The sequence below is a fragment of the Echinococcus granulosus genome (assembly GCF_000524195.1).
Source record: "Echinococcus granulosus chromosome Unknown EG_S00325, whole genome shotgun sequence".
Taxonomy (NCBI): domain Eukaryota; kingdom Metazoa; phylum Platyhelminthes; class Cestoda; order Cyclophyllidea; family Taeniidae; genus Echinococcus; species Echinococcus granulosus.
In genome coordinates this window covers 14054-15502 of record NW_020170705.1, presented here as the reverse complement: position 1 = coordinate 15502, position 1449 = coordinate 14054, and positions in this window count along the sequence as shown.

Sequence of the window (1449 nt, the reverse complement as noted above, 5' to 3'; positions counted from 1 at the left end):
ATTTGCCATTAGGCCGCGTCGACTTAGTTGTTTGAAAGTGTTAGGCCGGATGCCGAGTGGATGTGAGGTGCAATTTGCTCCATTAAATATGATAACCTTAGAGTGCTACTTTTATTTAATTGAGCCACCGTTATGTTATTTTGAGTTCCACTTGTTTCAAGTTTAAATTACCGCATTACTTAATTTTGGGGCAAATTGTGGAAGTTATTACAACATTTAGCACTGAAAATATTTGTGTTGGTAGTTTTAGCCGTACGATGGAAGGGATGAACTGATTACAACTGATTTCCATCATTAGAAGTCACTGAGTAAATCTGAGTCTTAAAATTAGATAAAAAGGAGTTGGTTTATTCATTAAGTAAAGTAAATTTTCAAATACCTGTCTAAAGTGCCTAATATACCTAAAGTGCCAGGTTAAACTTTCATCAATCCGAGTAAGTTTCTTCCTATAGGGTTCTTAGAGGTAAAGCATACACCTAATTTGTTCTCAGAATACTCGAGCAACTCGACTTAACTTACACAACATTTTTTTGCAGCCTACATTGTTCGATGTTAGGAATAAGGCTTATTTGGCATCTAGGTAGGTAAGCGGTGCCTACCTTCCGCTGAAACCAAAAAGACGCGGTCAGCATGGCCTCAAGAGAAATAAGGATTATTCACTTTTATCTTAGGCTATTTTATATAAAGTCGAAGCAATTATATTTTACTGTTGCAACAGGGTATCGTCCACGGCAGTAATTGGAGTTCTAATTTTGTTTTCTACAGAAATAACCACTCAGGCTGAAATACGTGTCAACTGAAAGGGCAGATTCCTTTCGTCAGTAACTACTCACTGTCCTGTTAATACCAATTAAGAAAGGGGAGTTTTATCGGGTTTGCATACATTGCATTTTGGGAAAATCGAGGTGAGACGTTGAGATCAAGACTTGATGCACAACTTGGGAAGACTACTTACTAGGTGGTAGTAGACGCTGACTCTCGGCATTGGGCGAATTCCAAAAACACAAACTTTTTGTCACCTCATACATGATTAAAACAGACCATGAAGAAAAGATTGTTAAATTTTATGTGATCGACTCTCCTCAACGTAACTGGAGAGGTGCAATAAGCATCATACCAATGTGACTCGTAAGACGAGGGGCTTCCTGCATGCAGCACCTGACAGCAACCCCAATACATCACTTTTGTTCAAGTTGTTGGGAGGTTTTATTTGTTACACCTAGTTACTGAACAGTCTAAGCATAAATGCTTTTGTTTGCTCTTACCTCACTTGTCGACATCAATACATTATGATACTTTGCACCTCATCTTTAGCTGGCTCCCAGACATTGCCAACCCTCTTAGCAGACAGGCAAGTATATGAACAATTGCCAAATTGACTAATTAGCTTCTCTCTACTCAATGTCCCTGATTACGTTTCCTGTTCAAAATTTTGTTTGAAGCTAAGAT